Genomic DNA, 8,289 nt, shown 5'->3' with positions numbered 1-8,289 from the left:
TTTCACTTCCAAAATATTCAAACTGTTTAAAAATACAACCTATAATATTCAACGGGCAATTTTCGGTCCATTTTATTTCGCTTCAAATTCGACAGTAAATTCAACATTGACATCCAGGAACTGCAGGAAAAGCAGTAGATTGCAGAGCATACTCTCCATCTGCTGTTAGTCGACCTCACCAGCAGGGGGTGCAAAAGCGCGTGTTGTTGACGAAGACCAGCAACAGTTAGAGCAAGCCATTCATTCATAAAATGAAAATGATTATCTGTGTCAGTATATATGCGGAAAAGATGATAAACACACAAAAGCTGTGTTTATGTATCATTCAATAACTTCATTGTTACTTTCCCTGTGTAGCCTACATGTTATCAGCTTTCTCTATGAACGGGATTATAATCGGTTTCCCTCAATACCTCATACTCAAGGATTCCCCTTCCGTCGGGACAAAACGCTTAATGTAGCTTAATGGACTAATACAGTGATATGAAAGACCAAACTCGCACCTTATTGGGGATGTAAGCTGTAGGCTACTATATAGACTACAGGCAAGCAGACTCAGAATATGAACTTAACGCGCAAAGTTTCATGCTGAGCGTTTCATGATATACTGGCATAAAATCAACACTTGATCAGTTAATACTAACACTTTCTCTTCTATTCTATTCTCTCTCTCTCTCTCTCTCTCTCTCTATATATATATATATATATATATATATATATATGTATACTATATACTATATATATATACTGTATATACTGTATATAGTATGTATTGCATTAGCTTAAACTGGGAAGAGTCATTGCATATTGTTGTCCTCCTATTGTTAGTTTAACTGTAAATCGCTTTGGATAAAAGCATCTGCTAAATGACTAAATGTAAAATTGGCTTGACATTGGACATTCGCACATTTGGGGACCGTCTCTAAAGTTGCATACAACATTGGCAAACACGTTTCTAACTTCAATAGCAAACTTCAATTTATTTGAATAAATATCAAAAATCCAAAGGATGCACATTATACCTGACACTACATGAACACAGTTTACAGTTGGTTTTATGACTGTAAGTCGTTCTATTCAAATGCTATCGAAGTTAGAAATGTGTATACCAAAGTCGTATACACTTTAGAGACGGTCCCTAAATGTGCGACTGTCCAACGTCAAGCCAACTTTATGCCAGTCTATCACTGGGAGACGCTCAGCTTTAAGCTTTGCGTGTTATTCTGAGTCCATCTGCTTGCCTGCGAGTTTGGTCTTTTATATCACTGTAATTAGGCTAGTACATTAAACTACGTTAAGTGTTTTATATGTCCAGCAGGGGAATCCTGAAGTATTGAGGGAAACCCTAATAGCCTGCATGCAGCACATCGCAACAATATAAAGTTAAGGCAACTAAACAACCAAGAGAAATATATGTCAACCTCAAAAATGTAACATTGGATCCGCATCGGGGAATAACATTAATCTCGTTCACGGTAGAGAAAGATGCATGTAGGCTACACAGGAAAAGTAACCGTGAAGACACTGAATTTAACATAAAACAGCCGTCATAATAATCACAAATACACTTACATTGCTGTAAATGAGTTTTATGAATGAATGGCTTGTTCTAACTGTTGCTGGTCTTCGTCAACAACACACGCTTTTGCACCACCTGCTGGTGAGGTCGACTAACAGCAGATGGAGAGTATGCTCGGCAATCTACTGCTTTTCCTGCAGTTCCTGGATGTCAATGTTGAATTTACTGTCGAATTTGAACCACTGAATTTGTGGAAGCGAATTTGCAAAGCGAAATAAAATGGACCAAAAATTGCCTGTTGAATATTATAGGTTGTATTTTTAAACAGTTTGAATATTTTGGAAGTGAAATATGAAAGGTGAATATGGATTATTGCATTTTTAATACTGAAAATGTGTTTGAAATGTTTTTAATTGAAATATTCACAGCTTAAATATTCAACCATGTTGAATTTCAGCCCATAAAAATGCAAGCCCTAAAAATACAATGCATTAAAATGCAAGCATGGTTAATGCAATGCCTATTTTTTTCAAGTAGTGCCATTCAACAGGCTTTTTTATTTCAAAAACATTTGACATTATTTTACTTCCATAGCCACGGGCTTTATTTTATTCAGAAATTGAAAAACCCCATTGTAAAACCCCACAGGAAAATTTCCGGTTTTGTAGTCATACCTGCACCACTCTACGACAAGTTGGAACTAATGAACATGAACCAATTAAATGGCAGAACTGATAACAGGATTGGACAATAAAGCAATGAGAACATGACACATGAACTAAAGAACCAGTGACAAGATCACATAAGAGGAACAGGAAATCACATGATATTAACAAATTTCATGCAATGGTGAAGCGGGCAGTGCTGAAGACCACCAAGGCGGAGCAGGAAATCATTGCGGGGTCATGGAACTATGGCGGTGCATGCTGAGTTGGAGACAATGGCAGAACTGAAACACGGAGCTCAGAGAGTTCAGAAATGGCCTCCGTGGCCGTGACAGGAAGCACATATAGTTCAATGGCGGCCTCTAAAGGCCAATTCACACTGCACAGACAACCACCAACAAACTTCGATTCAGAGTGAGTGAAGTCTGACTGGGAGAAAAAATGGATGGTCCTGTATTGACCACAATCCAAATTTTACTGTTACTAATGTCTTTGCGTGTCATTCTTCGCCTAAAAAACGAAAAGAGAAAAATAAAAAAAAAATCGCAAAACGAATGAGTCGAATCGAATTTATGCAGAGAACTGCAGTCAGAAGATTTTCAAAGCTTTAAAAAATTTGCTCGGGTGATCCCTAATCAGTTTCAGCATCTACTTCAGATGGTGACACCAATCATTCAACGACAAAATACAAATTTCAAAGATGCCATTTCACCCGGTGAACGCCTAATGATAAATCTTCGCTTCTTGGCAACAGGCAACGCAATGGCCTATGTTTCATCTTCCATCAATTTAAGTTATTAGCGGTGTTGACATGGTATTTATACAAGATATAGGTTTAAATTTTGAATATTGGAATTCTAAAAACATTTCTTTTCTTTTTTTATTCACAGGAATCCTTTCATAGCCTGCACTAAGTTCATCACATTTTTCGCATTTCGCACTCAACTTTAAGCGAGCTTATTCCCAAAACATGTAGAGCTATCATGTAGAACATCTATCAGGTTCTCAAAGAAAGACATCTTAAGGTAGGCATTGCGATCCTCACTACTTTGCTTTAATTAATAAGTTAATATATAACTACCTTATTGCAAAAAATATGTCGGTATCCGTTCTGTTCTTCTCACTTTAAGTGAAGTACACACTAAAAACTCCTGGGTTATTTCTTCAACCCATTTTCTGGGTTATTTGTGTTGGGTTAAAATTATGGGTTATTTTTTCAGAGAGTAACCATTTTCTGGGTTATATGGCTAATATTTTGACCCAATTCCTGGGTTGTTTGGGTTTCTGGGTTATTTTTCAAAGAGGGGTGTATTTTATGGAGTTATTATATTATCATGTCAACAATTTATAATATGAACAATCACATTATCAATTGTGTACATTATGATAAAACAGTTATCAGTTGTGCACATCAGTCTACCAGAAATTCAGAAGAAGAGGAAGAAGAACGACCCCCGCCCCCACATCGTCGTGTATTCAAGGTAAGAGAGTATTTTCAGTGTTGATGTAACGTAAACTTTTCTGTGTCCATGTCCCAGTTGTTGGTTTAGCACCATTTGCTGAAAAAATTACCATGGCTTAGTTGCTACATTGAGACTGGCGTTAGCCATGGTGGTTGGTATGTAGCCGCGGCTATCGCAGCAACATCTAACAAGTTTAAAGTCCGTGTAAAGTCAAAATAAATGTGTTTTGAGTTTGTCAGACTAAAGAAGAAAGTGTTAAAACCACCCAGCCAAATTTGAATGATTAACGTTAAAAATAACGATAAGTTCATGAAATGAGGTGTCAAAATGGTTTAAATGCTTTTTACACATTGTTGGGAAATACATTTCTGACCTATTTATTTACTGAATTTACTTTACACAGTCTTTAAATTCTATTTTTCATAACCTGTGCTGTACTTATCTCATTGTTATAATACTGGTAATAATATGATAAGTACAGTGCAGCTAGTGGCGACTTCGTGAGCTTAAGGGGGTCGCACACCGGACGAGGAGTGCCGCGCCGCGTCGTGTCTAGGACAACCCGAGGTAACGTTATCGCACACCGGACGCGCACTTTCTCAGTTTATGGCCAGCAATAATTGTTATGTTTAAGGACATTATGAAATTAAGATAATGTCTGTACTATGTTCTGATTGTACTGTACAATTAAATACAATCGTTGCTAATTCTGCAGTCAAAACACTTTACCTCAGAGCGTCCGTTAACTGAATGAATTGAGAATCTCACCTAACGTTATAAATCCGATAACATCAGCAATTTTCATTCAATCAGCTCATTTCTGTGAATGAATGTAAAACTAAATGTATATTGCAGCACATGGTGAAGTCAGTACATTAACGACGTTTTGAGACAAATATAATATCAATTTAATATAAAACTATGTAAATGGCGCTCTGTGGCGCGGCAGGATTTTGAAAAAGGTCCTGAGCCGTTGCTGGCCGTGGCGCTGCGCGGCCATAAACTGAGAAAGTGCGCGTCCAGTGTGCGATACCTCGAGTTGTCCTAGACGCGACGCGGCGCAGCACTTCTCGTCCGGTGTGCGACCCTCTTTAGCCGCGGCTACAGAGCGACAAGGCAACACAATAGTTGAGTTATGTTTACCAGCTGTGCCGTGCTTATCATATTATACAGTGCTCTGCTGGCTGAAGTAATGAGAGTTAAAGAAGCGGGTCAAGTCTTCGAATTGTCGCTAACCTCTATATTGCTATGTTTTCTCCAGGTCATTTTGAATGGACAGCTTTGTATCCGATAAACTAACTGAGTGGCGGCTGTCTGAGCTGACAGAGAATTTTAGAGGTGAGCATTTTACTCTTACTGCCCTTATATCATCTCTCTATACCTAAAATTTTTCTTTAATAAGGCTTAAATGTGTCGGTGCAAGATTTTGTGAAAGTCAGAACTTCTTCGACAGTGGGGTATGCATATCTATATAACCCTTATAGTTAAAAGATACTTGTCTTGCCTTGTCTTTAAGCTGTTATGCATAAGAATGGGCCAGATATTCACCTTTGCATTAATGTCATTACACTTGTTAATGAAAGAAAATATTGACAGTATAGACTGTCATTCACACAAAATGGGTAATGCTGCAAAAGAACCACATTAGTTAACTAGCAAAAACGTAAAAAAAAACAAAAAAAAACACAGCATTCCCTTAAAAGTGATTATTTGTTAGCTTGATAATCAAAGAGTGTCTGGTGAGTGGTTCACAATTGTCTCGACTTACTAACAATACTCATGTTGTCTTGTTTTCTGTCTTTCAGATGAAGACATAGATGAGGAGGCATTTCTTCTCTTAGATGAGGAAGCTATCAAAAATCTTGTCCCCAAAGTTGGCCCCAGGCTTAAATTCCTGAGGCTCTTCAGAGAATTTGTAAGTTATCTCCACTAGAGCGCTAAGGGCTTTCATCACCGCTGATCAACAGGCAGATGGCGTATACATGCTTTAAGTGCAAAAGGCTAATCCCTGGTGATATCAAGTCTCTCTTATCACATTTACGCACAGTTCACAATGTAAATAGTTCAACAACGTATTTTCAGTGTTGTGAAAGCAGTTGTAACAGAACAATTTCCTTCATTCGTTCTTATAGAAGGCACCTACATAGGGAACATGAAGAGAACCAGGCACTGGCCCAGCCTGCCAATGTATTGCATCAGCCTGCTAATGTTTTTAATGTTGATGAAGATGATAATCAAGAACAAATTGAAGGTGTACAAGCAGAGCAGTTAGACGATGATTGGGATGAATTGGAGCAAGAGGGAATTACAGACAGAGTAGCCCTTTTTCTAGCTCATCTAAGATCCAGGTCTTCCCATACATTTACTAACATAAACTATGTGGTTCAACACACCTCAAATTTAATTGGTGACATTGTGGACAGACTAAAAACCAAGACAATCTCACTGTTTAGTCAGTTAGGTCATGATCAGAGCCCACAGGTAGAAGAGCTCCGGCAGGAGTTTTCAGATGCAGCCGAGCCTTTCAAAGGACTGGAGACAGACTACAAACAGATGAAGTATTTCACAAACTCGGGAAACTTCATTCAGCCAGTTGAGGAGGTTTTACCAAGCGTCTCTTATGTTCAGCAGAGGGATTCCATCACTGGCAGCGTCCGACAAGTTGCTGTGGCTGATACCTATCAGCGTATTCCGCTCAAGCCTCTTCTAGTCAAGATACTGGAACTTCCTGGCATTTTACAGGCAATGATGGAATGGCAAAGGAAAAAGAGGGATTTTCTTCAGGATGTGTTTGACGGAGAATTTTGTAAATCACATCCACTCTTTTCGAAAGAGGTGTCTGTACCATTGTTGTTGTACAATGATGATTGTGAAACCGTTAATCCTCTTGGGTCCAAGACAATAGTTCACAAGTTAGGATTTATATATTTCATCCTGAAGAGTTTGCCACCAGATCTCCTGTCCAATTTACAGTCACACTTCCTGCTAGCAGTTTATAAATCGGACGACGCAAAGACCTACGGCATTGATGCAGTGTTGCGCCCAATCGTGGATAAATTAAAGTGTCTCGAGAAGGATGGCATCACTGTTAACACCCGTGACTTTCAAGAAGTAGTGAAATTCACAGTTGTCCAGGGAGTCGGGGACAATTTGGGTTTAAATGCTATTCTTGGGTATAGTGAGAGTTTCAGTGGAAATCATGTGTGTCGGCTATGTAGAGTACACAGAGATGTCTTGAGAGTACAGACACAGGAAGATCTTGCCCTTTTGCATGATGCCAATACTCACAGGGCAGATTTGGAGACAGACAACCCCTCTAAGACAGGCCTTAAAAGGGACAGTGTCCTAAACAGCCTGTCTTTCTACCACGTGACAGACAATGTAGCTGTGGATATAATGCATGACATTATGGAAGGGGTAGGGGCATACGAAGTCAAGCTTGTGTTAAAATCATTAATTGAGCAAAAGCACGTCACTAGATAAGCTTAACTACCGCATTACAAGCTTTGATTATGGCTTTTCTGATGTGGGAAACAAGCCATCGTTAATAAGCAAGAGTGATCTCAAGAATATTGACAGTTCTCTGCGACAGTCTGCATCTCAGATGTGGTGCCTACTTCGTTTACTGCCTTTAATGATAGGTGACCTGATCCCCACTGATAGCAAGGAATGGGAGCTTCTCCTACTTTTACTCATGTCCATGGAGATCATCTTCTCACCATCTGTTACTCTTGCAGCAACACGCTACCTGAACAAAATCATTGAAGACCACCACTCTCTTTTTTTTGGAGCTCTATCCTCATTTACATCTGCGGCCAAAACATAATTTCATGCTCCATTATCCAAATCTCGGACCCTTGATACACCTGTGGTCAATGCGTTTTGAAGGCAAACATGTTTTTTTCAAACGTGTCAGTCATGTCACCTGCAACTTCTGAAACATCTGTAAAACAATGGCATATAGACACCAGATTATGCAGTGCTACAGTTTCATGTGTGGGTCTTTGTTAAGTCACAACACAGAAATTGGTCCAGGATACACAACATTTCTAGCCAACCTCGAAGGCTATAAAGAGATCCAAAGTGGTCTGATTGGGCTCCCACTTTTCACAGAGCTGTACGTACCGGCCAGGGTCACGGTTAAGGGTACCACTTATAGATCAGGCATGATGGTGTTTATGTCCTATGACAAAGATGGGGACCCTCAGTTTGGACTTATAAAAAACATTTTGGTTCTGGAGCAAATGGGCAGGTCGAGAGTAAAGCTTGTTGTGCAGAAGTGGGAAACACTGGGGTTTGAAAAACATCTTTTTGCATACAGTGTGATCCCCACTAAGGATTTGTTAGCTATTGATGTGGAAGAGCTACTTGATCATCACCCATTACATGCAGTCAAGTCATACAGAGAACATGATGACACTTCTTACATCTCTCTGCGCTACAGACTTTTTTAGACTACAGTTAAGCATGTGAACAGCCACTTGCACTATTTACACTGCTTTGTTGACGTGGGAACACACCAACCAAGTTAGTCTTAAGTAATTATGCCTTAGTGGAAGAGGATCAGTATCACCCCAATTACTCAATGAATGACATAAATATTTGGACAACTTGGAGGGGACACTACTTGGACTACTGAGAT

Source organism: Abramis brama (genome assembly GCF_963993115.1).
Source record: "Abramis brama genome assembly, chromosome: 4".
In the NCBI taxonomy this organism is placed as follows: Eukaryota; Metazoa; Chordata; class Actinopteri; order Cypriniformes; family Leuciscidae; genus Abramis; species Abramis brama.
Note: the sequence above shows the minus strand (reverse complement) of the source record.